At 39.7% G+C, this 18,260-nt stretch overlaps 1 long non-coding RNA gene across 5 annotated transcripts in view; it reads left to right on the top strand.

The window, feature by feature from the left end:
* The window catches only part of LOC118233220, a 40,661-nt gene extending 39,299 nt beyond the window's left edge, over positions 1-1,362 (top strand). For all 5 annotated transcript variants that reach the window (XR_004766489.1, XR_004766486.1, XR_004766485.1 and 2 more), the window contains one exon: positions 144-1,362. This is a non-coding gene — a long non-coding RNA (uncharacterized LOC118233220). The remainder of the gene's footprint in view (positions 1-143) is intronic.
* Positions 1,363-18,260: the final 16,898 nt, after the last annotated feature.

Here is an 18,260-nt window from a genome sequence, read left to right as displayed (position 1 = left end):
TTCATAAAATATCCCATTGTAATGTTTTTGCAATACATACTTATTATTGTTAATTAATCAAACTGGCATCCAAACTGGGGAGCCAGAGAGAAACGGAGATAGAGAAGCAGAGGTCGAGAGAGAGATCCATTTGTCGGTTGCAGTTTTGCAGTTGGAGCACCCCTCTGGGAAGGCTGAGGTTTCTGGTGCTGGTCCCACCCACTGCCGTTCCTGCAGGTGCCTGGCACGGTGAGAGCCGTCTCCCCTCCCCCCAACACTGACCCCGCCAGTTCTGAGCAAAGTGATGGATTCTCTTCTCCTCCTCCGCCTCCCAGCATCGGGTCCGTTACCCAAGAAGCGCTCACTCCGGTCTGAATGCATCCTGTAAGAGGAGCAGGGGATCTCCCTGAACATGGCCAGCCGGGCCTTCAAACACAACAGAAACCAGGAAGGCTTAGGGGACTCACCAGCGCATATACAAGGCTGTGTGAAAGAGAATAAGTGACTTTGGACGCTTTTGCAAATGGTGGAATGGACTTTCTCAGGGAGGTCGGGACTGCCCACTCCCTGGTCATTTTGTGATGCAGATTGAAGACCCATTGCATCTTGATGCATAATAAGGACAGAGCCCAATTACCACTTATTCTCGTTTCAGTAAATAGAAGATCAGGAGGGATTTGATTGTGTTTTAAATATTAACTGATTAATAAATTGGAGCATAGATGCTAAGGTCTATCGAAAGAGTGGCGTTCTGAAATTAGTTTTGAGTTAATACCGCAATATGAAATAATGTCTTTCTAACAGTAGAGCTGTCAATGAATGCTAAGCTATAATCAGTCTGGACACCCACCTTTATCTACATCTGTTCCACCCCACAACACTTGTCTCTCTTGCAATTATTTTATGAATAAAGATTATAATTGCATGCTTTATGGTTCTATACAGACATTAGCTATATGAATCTGATTTCTATTTATGGTTCTATGGTTGGCATATGTTCACTTACATTTAGTGAATGCTGATGCTGCACTTTGCCTCTCTGGTCTCGGAATGTTATTAGCCAGGTCTGGCTCTATTGCTCACATAACTCTGGTGGATGCACTTATGTTCTCTTTCATTGTGAGTCTGCCTGGATAAGAACATCTGCAAAATTAATGTGATGTAATGCCTAAATGAGAAGAGAAATGGTGGGGTGGGGACCAGTGTTTGCAATAGTGTGCATGTATATCTGCACATACCTGCCGGAGTTCAAAAGAGAATAAATGTACCACCATGTTTGTTTTATCACTTGGCAAGATAGTAGTTCCTATTTTACTTGAATGTATTGTAAACTTAAAATGATAGAACTCACCAAAAAGCCTCTCCCTGTGTTCTGTATTTCAGACTTTACTGACCTCTGAAAATGTGTATACTGTAGGGAACGTTTATAAAAGAGCTTCCCTGACAAAGATGACTGAACCTTCCTTGGATCATTTAAACAGAGAGGAATGAACTCCCTCATAACAGGCCTGAGGAATGCAGTATACAGTTCTGCACACATCAAAGTGGACAAGGAGACACCAACTCTTCAGACTGCTGTGTGCTGTGTCATGGCCCCAGTGCATCACGGTCCATGCTTCATGGTGGTCACGCGAGGGTGAAGGGTGAAGTGGCAGAGGTCATCCTAGGTCACTCAGTTAAGCCACAGGATCTGACCAGGGTTGTCCAGTCATAACAGCACGGCCATTCCAAAGAAAGATTCCTGAAGAAACCTTTGCCCGAGCCCTAAATATTTATTCCCCGGGTCAGCAGTTTCGACTATGCATTTACTGCCAACGAGCAGTATTTGGAGAAACAGATTATGCGCATCAATGTATCTGCAGGGTTGTAACGGCCTTCAAAGGCAGACAAACTGGCAACTTCAAAAGACTAGGGATTTGAGAGAAGAATTCTGGGTATACTCAGTTTTTTTTTCTTCTTCTGTTCCAGCATTTCTTGACCTTTTTTTTTTAACAATAGTTTTTTCTGCAAATTTGGAAGGCCTACTCATATCTGTAGGCCCATTAAACCCATTAGATTGTGAATTGGAACAGCAGCAGTCTCTCTACGCCAGCTGGGCGGTGCAGTTATTGGGTAGAACAGTGCGTTTCATATGCAATTGGTAGGCATGTCCCTGAATAACAAGAAGAGTTACTTTCTTTGCATGGTCACCAGGAATCCCTGCTGATGAGGCCCTCCCTCTTTAGGCAAAGCTATTGCCACCTGTTTCCGCTGGCAAGGTCAGGACATGAATCTGAGCTGTGGTACATGTCACTGCACCCAAACAATGCGTTTTAGCTGGGAGTACCACCAGTGAGTCCCCCTTTTCCTTCTTTGAATCTCTGAAAGTAAAATTCCTAGAAATAAAAAAATATTAGGAAATCATCCAGGAAGTAGATAATAGGCCTAAACATCACCGTTGCCAAGGTTATTTTAACAAAACACGACCCTTCCCTATATAATCCTGGTTTTGGTTTTTCTTGACCATGCTTATTTTTCCACAGATAATGTTAGCAGTCCTGGTCAGTTGTAGGAATGCAGGTTACAAGGTGAGGCCACTTATCTGCCAATGTGCTGGACACACATATTTGAGGATATGACACACAGCTGTAACAGAGCACACCCAGTCCTGCCTGTGGTCCTGGTGAGCAAGAAGCATCATGACTGGAGGGTCCGTTACCAAGGATACCTTGTTTTGCCGAAAATAAAGCTCTATCATAAACCTGCTTTAAAAATACATCCAAATTTATGTTTTGAGTGGAACAAGTGCATTTATTCAAATGATAACGGTGTGTTTTTGAATAGACAAATTAAATTCCATGCCAATATATAAGCTGTAGGGAATAGTCCTTGTAGTTGTTGGCTACCATTTCTGTGCTCCCTCTCAGCTTTACGATGAATGCCCTTTTTACCCCACAGTTTCATTATAGTGACACTAAACTTCAAAACACAGCATTAAACTAGAATGGTCAAGCCATTCAGCAAATGCAGCTTCCAGGTCCTGGCTGTTTGAAAGCAGAGGGAAACTGACCCAAAAATGACATCTGCATCCAGATTGCTGATGCTATTCATATTAAGATACAGACAATTAGTGTGCTACCTGCAATGGAGACCTGAACAACCTGCCTGGACATTCCACCTCTTTTTCTCCCCCTTGTCATCAGTCAGCCATTGATTTATTTGGCCAACATCTTTACACAGCCCAAGTTGTGTGTCCTGCACCTTACAGTTAACCTCGCCCCTGCTCAAGACTCAGTTCTCCAGTGTGTCTGCCACGCCCTCCTCGCTGACCCCGTGGTGACCTTGCTTTTCATTTGACTCACACTCCTCACCACCTCCCCACCGCCTGTACCTGCTCACATCCCCTCCTACCCTGGTCACCTCCCCTGCCCCTCCTAGCCAACTCCCACTAAATGAATACAAATGAGTGTTTTCCTACTGAGCTAGACTGCAAAGAATGTTATCACACCCCCCCACCCCCCAAACACACACACACACACCACCACCACATACACACACCCACTCACTTTTCAGGAGCAATCTCGTCTTAAAGAAAAATAAATACCAAAACTGGAAAAGACAGAATCGTAGCATGATAAAATTGCAGCCAGTGTTTCAATTCGCTGGATTTAAGGGTGGGAATAATGGCTTGATTAATTCCTCTAGCCTGCAGTTGACAGTTTTATGAGACATTCTGGTCAGGCAGTCACTAAGGGTCCTAATTCTCTCACCGCCGGCATGAACAAAATGATCTTGCATTTTTTAAGGGAAATGTTTAATTTAAAGTATGCTACTCTAGCTTAATGTCCACTCGTGTACTGAGATCGCTATCTTTGATTAAAAAAAAAATTTTTTTTTAAACAAACAAGACAATAAGATCAGTGTACACATACAGAGAAAGATGACAACATCAATAGAATCAATAAATTATTTATGCACATATTTTCATCTAATTGATATAAAGAACTCAATACTTATTGTCATGAAAAATGTTCCCAAAAAGATAATACCAGGCACTTCAACAGGATCAACAGTACGTATCTTGATAGCACTTAACCTGAAGTGGATCTTATGTTGCCTTTGTGAATACAGATCGACATAATCCACCATCAGTATTATTATAATTACACTATTTTAGATGATGAACTATGTTGTGTCACTATATCATAATGGAATCTTAATATCAATTCTTATAAGTAATGATAATGCTTACGTATTCATGCTTCTTATTAGGGTTATGACAGCTCATGCTAATAAAGGGATTATGAATGCTTCATAAAATCCAATTTAAGTCAAGTGTGAAAAGATTTTTTAAATGAAATGAAGAAAAAATGGGATGTACCAACCGTAGCCTATATTTATCAAATTGCATTTTACAATAACAAATTTTCCCTAGATTTAACCGTCTCATAGAAGTACTCTAGCAGCAGTTTAAATACACATACAACTTCAGTATAATTTCAGTGCAGCCACTTGGCTGTCCCAGAATTAGCTATCAAGCTAAATTTCATCAGTTTTCTCTCACAGTCAACACCACAGGATGAAACAGTGGACCACAAACAGTTATGCACTTCACACCTAGAAAAGATGGCACTCTTAGATGAGCAAAAAAAAAAAAGAGATCAAATTAAGTTCACTTTAAAGTTGACGAAACATCATCTATACTTAAGCGAATGTTTTGCAGGAAGTTGATTTCCTCATTACTGCGGAATCTTGGCAAGTGCCAGGAATGTGTCAAAATTGTAAAGGAGGATTGGAAAACATACTCAGTCCTTCGCCGTCTGATAGCAGGTATGTGCTTATGTGCCAGTAGAGGTGTTTATGGGTATTTTTGTTGACAATTTCATTTGGGTTTGAGAAATATTGAGGTAAAGAGAGGTCAAGCATTTTGAGCTATTAATGTAGTGCTTGAACAGAATCCAGTACCAGGCACCGAAAATCGGTTAATAGATCACTGTAGGGATGCATACATATTTATACTCAGTCATTTGCGGTGCACTGTAATGGTTCTCTGTAATTATTTCACCACATGGGGCCACTGTGATGCATATTACGGTGAGTCAGGCTAGATCTCAGCGTGGCAGTGATATCACTGCAGCTGTTGCCACAAAGCATTATGCTTTTTATTTCCCATAATTTTTCGGTTATAAAGAATGTATGTAGCTGAGTAATATGAGTGCACTCAGCAAAAAAAACATTCTTTTTATAATTATGAACACAATAGGTTGGTTACATTTGATTTGAATATGAGTTATTGAGTTAGTTTCAACCAGTTTTAAATGATCAGTAAGTGTAAAAAAAAAAAAAATCAACACATGAGACTGAGATTGTCAATTTTAAAACACCCATATACTTGAGTGTATGCGGTAACAGACTTTTTTAGAATTAAAAATATACTTTTCATAATTCACCATACTCTCCTACCAAGGTGAGATTATAGTTTATGTTCTTTTGCTGCCCACAGTCTTTTGCTCAGCCCTGGCTGTACCTAGAATCAAGTTAAATAACGTTTACCACTCCAATAGATTACATCGTAGTGGCATACCACTCTACAACTGTGCCTGGATATGCACATCGGCAAAACAGTACATCCGGAACACAAGAATTCTATACATAAATATGCAATTTCCAGATTTATCAATTTCCTTGTGTGGCAGCAGATAATGTACTGGTTAGAGCAAGCATTCCTGTAAGGATGCATGCATGTTTAAAATTGGGAAAGGGAAAGGTTCCTCTTTTGATGGAAATACTTTTTTCATATTTTTCTTTTTTAACATCCAGCTGTGTGAATGGACAACTGATTGCAAAGTCAAATACAACTGTAAGTAACCCTGTGTGAAACCTACAGCCAAGCACATAATGGAAATTATTACAGCAATTACTAAAATAACTCTGATTACTGAATTACTGATATCATTATTTTTTACATCATACGACGGCACCTTGTGCTTCTCTGTTCTGTATCCATTGTGTTTTGTTATTGTTGGACCCCAAAGAACTGTTTGCACCCCATGCTTGATATCTGGTCAGGCTAATCCTGTTGTTTGAAGGATGAACGTCACAGAGACAGATTGAATGCTGCAACCAATGGAGTCAGGAGGCCTGTCATTTGCAGTAACCTCAACCCACGATGGCTGCCAAGTGGGCTGTTGTTCGGTGAACGCCTCGCCCCCTTTAATCCCGAAAAAGGGATGAATCCTTTGATGCGTCTGGTCTGCGTCTCACCCGAGTGACAGCTGAAAGTGGCGCCTGGCTCATCTTCATAGATCATTCCGGCATAGTGCGTTTGAAGATAGGGGGCCAAGGTGCGCGGGTGGGCTAGATGTCGGGGGGGGGGGGGGGGGGGTCTGGGTGGAGTATTCCTCAAGCCCTGGACGCAGTCATCAATCTTGGGGCTGGGCCAGAACCCAAACCACCGCCTATCCCCCCCGCCAAGCCACCTCTGTCACTCTGACCGAAGGAAACCCACAACAGGAAGCACTTTGCGAGAGGCTGAACTGTGACACACCACGCACAGTCACACATCACCCTACACTCCACAAATTAAATTACAGCGAACGTAAATCCCCAGACTAATATATCAAAGACTACTAATAGAGAAATAATTTTACTCCCGGTCAGCTTGGGCTGTGAAACAATGGGGGACATGACGTCCATTCAGGACATTCAGGGGGACATTTGAAATTTACGAGAGGAGCACCTAAGGACTGTGTTGAAAGTACTTCATCTTGGACGATAGTCAGACCGAAGCTTCCTTTTGTTATTATTTTAGAACTGTTTCCCGAACACGGAAAAAGTTGATAAGGGAGGTATAGTGCAAATAAATCACTTACAAGGAAGCCTTGTTCAAATCCATGTTATACAAACTTTTACTGAAACGCCACCTAGTTATACTAATGAGCTTTTAGGTTGTACTAGTTGGCTGTTAATTGCATTGCTTTCAATGGACTGTGCATTCTCTCAGTTAATTAGCTTTCAGTATCAAAGTGAGTTTCTGTATGTTTAAACTCTGTTTAGCTCCCAGTCATGAGCAGCCAGTGACATAGCTCAGATACTCACCTGTGATGGCTTGACTCACTCAGTCTGAGCTTGTAGCGAGGACAAGGGGTCCCACCAGGGATTTTGGACCCCATAAAAAGGTCTCGCATTGGGCCCCAGCACCCCAGAAAATCCTATGTTGGCAGTCAGGGCTCTTGGAATCATTCTAACCCAAACCCACCCCAGCCCACCCCACCCCTTCCCCCAATGGTGGACATCGGAAGCTTGTGGGTTATAAAGAAAGGTTGTATATAATGCTCCCAGAGTAATCAAATCTCATAACAGAAAAATACTGTAATTATAGGGATGGGACAGGATCCAAAACCGGGATAGGATGTATTTTTAAATAGCGTTTAAACTACACAGTGCAGTGATGAATAATCTCACCACACTGATAGAGCTTCTTCATCATCAGCTACTTTACAACTGGGCTTGATTCACAGCTGTGCCATACCAATTTTAATACACTCTTTAATATAACTTAGTATTGCTGTAAATCGCTTCAATATCTACTTTAATTGTTGTGTAACCTAAATGTGAACTTGTGGGATCCCAGATTTACAGGTTGACTCCCTGAAAATAACAGAAAAATCTTTATGCACAAAGTTTGCTCTTGACAGAGGCCCTTTCTCAGGACAACCCTTGTTATTTATGCGTACTGTAATCCATACAGATTAGTATGTTATTGGAATGAAGGCAAACTGCCTGGCACAACAGTAAAAAAATGAAAGGCAATGTTTCTATAATTCTAATTACCTTCAGGCCTATTAAACAATTAGAAACACTTGATTTAACACTGATATTTTTGCTTTGTGGCCACTCAGTGCTGACTGTGATTGTACTGTATATATCTCTTTAGAAACTGTTCTGGAATTTTGTCATCACAAAACATTAGTCATCTAGTATAAAAATGATCCTTAAACAATGTTGTCCTTTTAGAATGCAAAACAAAAAGAATAATCCAACTAATACATTCTTTCTATATTTTTCATCATCTGCATACACAAAATTCCATTTTCATTTGTTTAAAAACACAAATGTGTGCATAATATTCATAATTTAGCTTTATGATTCCCCTCAATAGTGAAAAGGTTGAAAAAATGGGTGGGCTCTAGAACATCATTGATGTCGACCTCTCCTCCACTGACCCCATATTTTAAAAACATTTTAAAATGGGGCACTTTCAGTCTCAGTCGTTCCAAAAACATGGTGATGGGAGGTGGGGGTGGGTGCAAGGTGTACAAATAGCCCCCACAGCACAGAAGTTTGGGAGTTTTATCAATGGCCCGTGTCCTGATGGAAGATGCATTTTGTGAACTGATGTGAACCTGCAAGGGGCTCTTCAGATGCTGCTGATAAGACTTCAGCCCATTACTGTACGCTCTCCAAATGAGCCCTCACCCAAACCCCTGCTGTTATCTTGGTTCCACGTAAACATGTCATACACATTAATAAAGATTACCCCTTCCCCACTCCTAGCGGACGCAGTCGCAGGGCAATGAATGTTAGGTGTAATGTAGTGGAGCCTAGGCAAAGAGCTTGTAAAAGTCACTGTTAGCAAGCCATCTGAACAGTTTGAGAAGCCATAATCGTTATCATGTTGTATTTTCAACATCAAGGTCACAGCTGCCTGAACATGCAAGTGTGAGCTGTTATGGGTTTAAAGCAGACACATTTACAAGCTTGCTGTGGTGCACCTGTATCTATGAGGGTTTCTAGATAACCTGTGTATTCGTGTCAAACTGGATCTTGCATCTTGTTCTGGTCAATCTGGTCAAACTGCATCCAAATGTCTAGGGAAACACTTTTTCATAAGAATATCTTTAGAATATGTGCCCAGGATAATGTTAATGTGTTTCAAGTTCTTTCAAAATCCAAAATGAATGAGAATGTAGCAGATTGGATGCCTGCATGGCTGAAATGTGTTTACACACAATCTCCATGGTTACAGAGCATGCCGAGAAATAACTGATAACAGTCTGAAAATAGAGCAGGAGGAATCTTAATTAGACCAAGTGCCAGACACTGCCATAGCATGCATGTTTTAGGGTTGAAATAAAGAACTGGAAACCTGCAATGGACAAAGTGATGTGTGTAAATTGTATTTAATTATTTGATTTGAGGTGATTAAGTTGACCAAAGTTTTAGAACAAGTTAAAGACAAATTAATTTTCAGTAAATGAACTAGGATGCATGTGGATAGTTTATTTCTGTACTATGTCATTATACATGCATTTTATTATATTCAATAATAGGATATAATAAAAGGACAGAATTTGTAGATGCAATGGCCAAGTCAATCATTTTTTCTTTAAATTATGCAATACCCAGGAATTGAATCAACAAACCTACACATCTCATTCAGGTTAGCAGCCCAAACAAAACACTGTGCTCAGTATGTCCACTATAATCATCAATGAGATGATTATTTTGGATAATTTACATATTTACCTTGCACTACAAATTTAGATATTCAGTAAATAAAAACCTTGTACTACTATTTAACATAGTATGCACATTTTAGAAAATGCAGCTCTCTTAAAAGGCCAGACACTTGACTGAAGGTCAATCGTTATTAATAGGTATCACGGCTATAGTAACTATGATGACTGATTCCCCCTGACCTGAAAAGCCACACAGTTATGCCATCGTTCACCAGTAAGAAATCTCAGACAGTTGCTGCTTGCTGTAAGGAAAAAAAACCTGCTGCTTCTCAGGACTTTGCTGAAGAGGTAGAGTCATGTGCACAGCAGCCCACAATGAGGTGCCAAGACTCTCGAGTAGTAGGAAGTTTCACACAAACACAGGAAGCAGGGCATTTCACGCTGAAGAAATTAGAGGCTGAACTGTGAGCCTCTCGCAGCCGATGGCCGGCGCAGATTAACTTGGGAAAACACCTGCCGTTCCAGCGCCTCATTGTTGCGTGGTCTGACATCGGCAGACTTGCCCGTGATGCGTGCTGTGATCCGCCGGGTTGATGGTGGAAAAGAATGTGACTCAGTAAGCTTTTCCTTTTTTGCCATTTTGCTTTTAATTTATGTCAAGCTTTTTCTTGAGAACTCTGATCTTGTCAATGTTTTGGCTCCTTATTTTGTTCAGGTCAGGATGTGAAAAAAATAAAAATAAAAATAAGCATAGTATAGCAGGCAGGCCTAAACCATAAATCTCAAACTAGTCGGTGAGTCAGGAGAACACAACATAAATGAACTCTTGTAATGAGTGACATTATAACACATATAAACAGAAGACAAGACTACAAATCAGCTGGTGGTGGCAACACTTCACCTTCTACTAGAGTCACCTTCTTTTATGTTTATTCATTTCAGTTTGAGAGGCAAAGCATTTGTACCTGGAGACATTGCAAAGTTGCAAAATTTCACAGTAGCAGGGAAGGTCTAACTGAACAGCGGTGTTATAATAATGGCATTGACCCTCATGTTTTGAAATGTAAGGGGTTATCTCAAGCCGAGAGTTTTCAGTAGATCCCTTGAAACACAACCCTTCACTCCCCCGGAAGAACCATTCTGCATGTTATGATTCAGGTTTCATTCTAGTCATCCCTGACAGGTAAGCCTCGTATCGGAGTAGATTTGCCCTTTACACAGGTATTCAAGTACATGCGCCAGTAGCTCCTCTTTATCTGCTTCTCACTTCACATAAGAATAGGCCCCAGTAAAAACATTTTCAACATTTTCAGTTGAAAACTTATGTTCACATACAGGTTGTGGTGCTGTACACATATTTAGGCCTAAAATACATTTTTACCCAAAAGTACATTCAATTTGCGGTGAAATGTCAAATCTCCAACAGTTTTAGCCCAGATTAAAGTAGCCACCAGCTTTATATAAAGTAGCCAGCCAGCCAACCTCTTTCAGTCAAAGAATGAAATCATCCATTAAACATACATAGATAAGTTGCTATAGTTTTAACATAGACTTTCTGAAAGCTTGCCCTGCACCTTGCTACCAAACTCACTACATAATGAGAGTCAGAAAAACCACATAAAATGCATTCATTCATTTCATCATCTGAGAATACATTTAAATATAACTTTTTTTATCCGAGCTCATTATCCTGAATTCTGTGGTTACTGAAATGAAGACTTACATAGTTTTCTGTACTATTGGCTGTGACCTCTCCTTAATTTACTGTCTCAGATATTGTTTAGACAGTCTCAAATATATCTTATATGGAAATGAATTAAAACTGCTTGGCTGGTGAGTCATTCCAAGGACCTTTTTATGTATATTATAAAAAAAAATAAAATAAAATAAAAAACATCCTGCAAATCATATTTTTATTTTCTATCCTCAACTGGTAAAATTTAAGATGCTTCAAATTTATCTTACACCATGAAGTCGTCGTAGTTTTTGTAGAAAGCCATAGGGTAGGTTTGGAGGCATTTATTGAGCTTAGCCCACCCCCTTCAATGCAGTAACACACCTGATTTGGTCAATGCAGAACATCACCTTAAAATGTGTACTAGGGCGCTCTCTGGTGGTGAAAATATTTATTGCTTGCACTGGACAAAAAAACTGAAATTTCCTGTGAGATTTACCTCTGAAAGAGATTTGAATTGGACTTTAATGTTCTTGGCATCTTTAAGACAAACAGTCTTATTCTTACAAATGCAGTCTGTCAGGCATTTAACAAATGCTCTTATCCAGAACAACTTACACGGTTTACATTCTTTACATGTAGTCAATTTATACAGTTAGATATTTACTTTACTCGAATACAACTGCAGTGCCACACCTGGATATCAAACCTTTGGGCGTCAGACATGCAAACACAGTTACCTGTTCCTTTTCTGCTGTTGAAAACAATTTCCTGACAAGTCTGTGCAGTTTTAATATTATTTCAGGTCGAAAATAGCTTTGCAATATAAAGGGATTACGCTTTTAGACACAGGATATTACAATTAGGATGTTCTTTTTGGAAAACTAACGGTTTTTTCTGTGAAGATGGCTTCTTCACAGCACAGGGTTCTCATATAATGGAGTATGAGTTGGACTTTTATTTTTTAAAAGGCCCAGCTCATAATTGACCTTGTTGGAGCCTCTATGCAGGAAATGGTTGCAGTAGTTGGAATTCCTAGGCTTTGACGCACTTTTAAATGCTGGCAGTTGGTGACCAGGGTGATTTGGTCAGTGACTTGGGTAGTTGACAGTGGGTTTAGGAGCAGCTGGCTAGTGTACTTTTTGGCAGTGGGACCAGGGATGTTTTTCACCTCAGTTTGGCGTTGCCTTCACTAGGTCTTTTTTTCCAGCCTTGACCTCACTCCAGTTGATGAATGTTTGGTGGAGATTCCAGTTGCTTGGAGCATTGGGGTCTAGACGGCACTTTGTATGGTATGCATTGATTTTATCACATGATCACAGGATTCTGTTGCCTCCCCTTGAGCACATCCTGTGTTGCACATGCCAGTAAAAGATCTATTTGGATATTATTAATTTTTTCCATCCATCCTGCTCAGCACAGTTTATTGTGGATGGCGGTGGCTTCAATGCTGTTGGAGTTTATGTGCTCAAGGAAACTCATCTTGTTATTTTTTTTATTATGCCAGTTAGATGCATGAACATTTACAAAGTCATCATTGATAGAATTTCTATTGATAGAATAGTATTCCTGCAGTGAAGATGGTAAACTGCATTGGGGTGGTGAATGGGACCCACAGAAATTCCTGTCTTCTTTTATAGCCTGTGCTTCTCCCAGTGGTACGGTGTCGCTTATATTCTCTCCTTGTGACCTACTGAATGATAATCCCATTGCAGTACATTCAATTGTTTAACCCTGCCGCTAATCATTTTCCTTGATGTTGTTGGCGTGTCCACATATCACTTTGTTGCCCTGTCCCTTTAATTGCATCATAAAATTGGTATAAGCTGATGTAACAGCATGGAGAATTGTTAACTGAAACTGTTGTATGGAAAGTCTTCTTACAGCTGTGTCTTTGCTATTTGCCTGGTCATGGTTGGGGGAAGGCATTGGTGGACCTTGTTATCAGGACACTGGGATCAGGATGTCATCGGGGAAAGCGGCAACCAACTGGTAGACCCTGCTTTGGATCATGGGAGAGGTGGCTAGAATTCTAAATGTTGCCCAATCTCTGCTGAAGGTGAGATTACTCGGTGAGATCACCCTAATGCCTGTAAGAATGATATGATAACAATACTTAAATTCACAAGGTGGCATTATTGCCGAAATGCAGAATATCCCCATTTCCAAAGTTCTGACTTTAAAAGGGTTTTGGTTTAGCTCAGGGGTCTTCAGAATGGGTCCCGGGGAATCAATGTTTAAGCTAGCTTTCCTTACAGCCAGCAATTCTGATCAATGAAGCTCATCTATAGCTCACATTTATAATGTGTAATCATTGCGAATGTGCGTCAAAGCTTTTAAAGTGAATGTTCTGACAATAAATTCAAAGTCAGAGTGCTGCGATTACATTATATTTTTTCAAGAAATATCCCGCTATGATAAGGTAGTATAGTCTAAATACACCAAACAACAAATTTTCTTTTCACACTGGTTAGCTTTTTAGCATGAATCCCTGATGGTATTTTTCGTCACACACCTGTGCTATTTACCAATTTACAAGAGTAGAGTGACTACATTGACACTTTGAGGACAAGGGTGAAATCACTAGTCACATACTACACAAGTCACATGATGAGGCATTTCTACAGGCCCTCATGATGACACAATTTTGTTTTACTCCAGTCTTTATATGGATTGAATCTGTGGTTTTGCCCCTGGAGAGAATGATTGCCTTCCTGTCATGCAGGAGATGGAGGACTTTCACTTCAAGGTAGGCAAAAATGAAGCAATAAATTAATAGTTTTTGAAAGGATTTTGGAAGTACCTTATCATTGATAATGGAAAGGGATATGTAACATTGTTTGCTCATAGGAGCAGTTACTTAATCAAATAGCAAAGTTAATCTGAGACCAGGAAAGTAAATACGGTGAATGTGGGGTGCAAAGACCAGTTGTTGCTATGGTGACCATATTCAAGCTATTATATGCTGTATGAGCTGTATTTGACCTCACAACACCTGCCTGATAATAGACAAAGGATCACGTGCAAATGAGACGAAACAGACTTGTGTGGTTCACTGCTTTGGTCACAAAACAGCAAAGCACATTCACAGGCTTGGTGTTTCAGTCTTCAGACTGCTTGTCATTTTTCTGTGGTGTATAATAAAAAATAGGAAACTTTACAGTGTAAACAATATCAGCAATACAGTGACTCTCAGTCATCCTTTCCTCAAATTTAAACATTGATATTTTCCGCATGAATGAAATGTTCTTCCTGTACATTCCAAAAGTGCACCAACATGACCTCACTACATGCAGCAGAGAAAATGATACCAGTCCAGAGACTCTTCCAACCTGTCTGGCTATCTTTCCCTCTCTGCATTTTCACTCTCCATCACTGCTGCGAAGGCTGACGTTTATCATACTAAAACTAAATACAAAACTGCATACTACATGCTAAACCAACTCTCCTCCAACCCATTACCATTTAGCCTAATTTTAACTTTACTGACATCGGGCCAGCGCAGGATGGACTCCCTGTCTATAGCTGGGTTCCTCCTAAGGAGTTAATTTCACCACTGTTTTAGCTGTATATTATTGCATCCTTTTTGTATTTATTCTCACTGGGGAGTTATTTTTTATTTTTACCTGACTTGCTTAGCTTGTAGGGGATACAGGCCTGGTCCAATGTTGCTATTTTCCCATAAATTGCTTTTGTGATGGTGTCTCTCTACAAAGCTCTACACACAGAAAATCACGGTTTTCTCTTTTTTGGCTGGACCGCAACAGCAGGGCCAGCCCTATAAACGTGAATGTCTGTGACTGAGTGATGAAGTTACACCATTGGTCGGCCGGATGAAGTGTGTTAGGTTCAGCCATATACTAGGTTTTGACCTGGTCTTGTTTTACACAAGATCCTTGATTCGTAATCAGGTAGTTTTGAAATGAAATGCAGTTCAAATATTGTGGTGTTGCTGGAATATCATCTCCATAGCAACAACTGGTCTCTGAACCCCTCATTCAATTTATTTACTCCCCTGGTTTCAGATTAACTTTGCTATTTGAATAAGTAAATGCTCCTCTGAACAATGTTACTCATGTTGTGAAAGGATGTCAATGGCCTCAGAGACTTGGTCATCCTCTCAATTTTAAACATTGATGTCTTCCTCTTGTATGAAATGTTCACGTTGCACAGTTTATAAGTTGTTATGAACTAATAAACTAAACTCAACTTGAATAGGTCATGGTGATCTGACACTCCCTGCGCCAACATGGTCTTACTTCTGCAGCAGAAGACATGGTGCCAGTCCAGAGACTCTTCTGACCTGTCCAGCTATCTTTCCCTCCTCTCAGCATTTTCATTGTCTGTCACTGCTGCGCAGGCTGATGTTTATCATACTGAAACTGAGAACTCATCCTCTAACCCTTGTAAACTCTTATCCACTTTCTCCCCACCCCTCCCCCTCCCCCACCACCATCAACCCTCACTGCAGATGACTACCGCTATCATATGCATGTCCTTTGAGATGCTGGAGTTTTCCAACCCCTCATCTGATCCTCTCCCCAGGTAACCTTCTCCTAGCAAAGCAATTATTTATTCACTGTACTTTAATGTAATTTCAATACTTCAAATACTATTTTTATGAACGGCAAATTGTGAGCTGTAAAAAGCTGGGGTACAAAACTTCCCTTTGAACTTACCATTGCTCTCAACCAGCGTTCATTCATTTCCCTTGATTAACAAGTGTGCCAATGATCTGAATAATGAATTGGCAAGTAAACACACAGCTTCTTTCTTCACATAATATTAGGGAGATTAAACAATAAATTTAATTTAGGAAAGTCTGTTTTATAAGTACAATTAACAAAAAAAGACACAACTCCGTTACCTACTACATTACTTGCCAAACAGCCTAATTGGGGAGAACTGGCTATACCTGATGGTACATTGTGAATTAATTGTTTTACTGTTAATGAAGGAAAATTACTCAAAACAGGTTGAGACTAATAATCAGCTTGAGGGTAAGTTTTCAGCCCCATCAATTTTCAGCTCAGTGGCTGCTAGTGATTTTCACACAGCTCTGATGAAGAGGCGATTTCAGTGGATGACAGGGTCAGTTAAAATGCTCCTCTGTGAATATGATATTGTTTCATAATGCAAATCAACAATATCATCATTGTATTTAGTACATTGTAAAAAATATTATTGTTGCAAATTGCCACAAGTCAGTAAATTTCATTTTATGTGTCTCGACTCTGAGTGAGCAAAGAGTAGCCTAAAAGTGAACATCTGAAATATGTGGACAAAGCACTTTCAAAAACAAGCATATGTTTAAGCGGCATCAGGAAATTCACACAGGAAAGAAACCATACAAATGTACTGGATTTCCAAAGAGTTTTAGACATTCAAATGTCCTGAAACAACATCTATGACTTCATACAGGTGAGAAGTCGTTCTCCTGTGCTGATTGTGGAATAAGCTTTAGTCACTTGACAAGCCTTACAAGACACCAGGAAAATCACACAGGGCAGAAACCAGTCACTTGCACAGAGTGTAATAAAAGTTTCAGATCCTTAAGTCGACTAACATCACATCATAACTTCCACTCGACAAAGAAACTGCACAGTTGCAGTGTGTCAGCAGACATTTTTACATTTGGGACGCTTAAAACTACTAAGAATGCACATGGTTGAGCAGTTACATAGTGCACATTGAGTGTGGGAAGAATTTTGCTCATGTTGGGTCTTTAAAACAGCACATGAGTATTCACAGTGCAGAAAAAGACATTCCTACGCTGACTGTGGAAAGATTTCTAAGTACTTGGCGGCCTTTAAAATTCATCAGCGAATTCATACTGGAGAGAAACTATTCTCTTGCACAGAATGTGGGAAGTGTTTTAAATCTGCTAGTAATATGGGAAAACATGAGGGCGTTCACACAGGTGAGAAGCATACACATGCACTGTATGTAAGAGGAGTTTTAGGATATTAGGCAATTTAAAGACTCATCAGAAAATCCATAGTGGGGAAAGACGGTATCCATGCCCTCAGTGCCCAAAGACTTTCAAAATTCCATGGGATGTAATAAAGCACCAAAGTGAAAAGAGTGTGGAAAGAGATTCAGCCATATAACATGCTTTAAAAATACCAGCAAATTAATGCAAAGGAGAAATCTTACACTAATCTAAATGTCCCAGGATTATCACACATTTGGGGTGCTTTAAACATGAAAGGGTACATTCAAAAGAGAATCCACGACCTTGTACTAAATGTGGTAAAGGTTTTAAGTATTTAGCAAGCTTTAAGAAACACCAGGGAAGTCACATAGGTGAGGATCAATCATGAAAGTTCCAGTGTGTTGTGTTGCTTGAAGTTTACTGACAATATTTTCATCAGCTTGGATAAATAACATGTTTTTGCAGTTTCAAGTAAGTTTTTGTGTAAACCTACTGGATTCAGTGAAATTCATAGTTTTGTTATTGCTTGCAAGTGAATAACACAATTATGAAGGCTCCAAGACCTCTGTGTTTCTCAAGATGTTATTCTGACTTTTACTAAGACATTGTGAAGAAAGACAAGATTATGGACAGTGTCAGATACTAGTATTATGAGTAGATGTAGGTCTGTACTTTATTTTCTGTAGGTGAATGCATCCTAAAACGAGGCATAATTATTGCAGGAAACACCTGTACATTAGAGTAATTGAAGGGGAAAAATTTGTGTCTTCACATTTTTGCATTTATATTTTTTAATATGTCCCATTAGCTTTCATATCAAAGCATTTCTTCAAAGTTTTAATGGCTTGCAAGTTTTTACTTTTTGGTGAGAGGTTAGCACATTTAAAGCAATATTTCTGTATGTATCTGCCCTGCATTTGGTTTATTAGTTATTAGTCTGAGTATGGTATTGAAATTAAAACAGAGTATATATATAGATTTTCCCATTTAGCAGCCTATTAGCAAGAGCGAGAAGGAGAATCCGGAGATCTTGTCTATAAAATGATAATTGTCCTGAACTGGAGGAAGCCTGCAATATCAGGTACCCCAGAAGCTCAAGCCAGACAGTAGAGGGCAGCAAATACCAAATTATGTTGTTAAGTTGTATTCACATCGTATCTATTTCTGGGTCCATTTGAAAAATGTTTCATGTTTGTAATAATAAAAACCTCAGAGGAACATTCATACAACA

The sequence above is a fragment of the Anguilla anguilla genome, chromosome 8 (genome assembly GCF_013347855.1).
Source record: "Anguilla anguilla isolate fAngAng1 chromosome 8, fAngAng1.pri, whole genome shotgun sequence".
Lineage (NCBI taxonomy): Eukaryota > Metazoa > Chordata > Actinopteri > Anguilliformes > Anguillidae > Anguilla > Anguilla anguilla.
The sequence above is the reverse complement of the archived record's forward strand: the minus strand, read 5'-3'. Positions and strand labels throughout refer to the sequence as shown.